Raw genomic sequence first — 313 nt, 5'->3', positions numbered from 1 at the left:
TGGAAAAGATATATCATACAATATTTGGAGGTCAACACAAGAGCCTCCTAACAATATGCGCAGATAATTGACCTGGCAAACATGACAGGTAAAGCTAAAACATTTTCTTCGACTCCACATCCGTAAATAGGATGCTTTAATTTGAGCAAATAACAAAATGCTGAGCCTCTGGAATGAAGACGTGTCCCGCTACTTTCCTCGTGGGCTGTGAAATCATCTACGAGAAAGCTGCCCATTCATCAAATATCTTTACATTAGTGCTGTTAAATTTCCTGAACCGTTTCATACGTCAGCCCGCAACTCAAGATGGCGA

Source organism: Trypanosoma equiperdum (genome assembly GCF_001457755.1).
Source record: "Trypanosoma equiperdum strain OVI genome assembly, contig: ctg_685, whole genome shotgun sequence".
Taxonomy (NCBI): domain Eukaryota; phylum Euglenozoa; class Kinetoplastea; order Trypanosomatida; family Trypanosomatidae; genus Trypanosoma; species Trypanosoma equiperdum.
The sequence above is the reverse complement of the archived record's forward strand: the minus strand, read 5'-3'. Positions refer to the sequence as shown.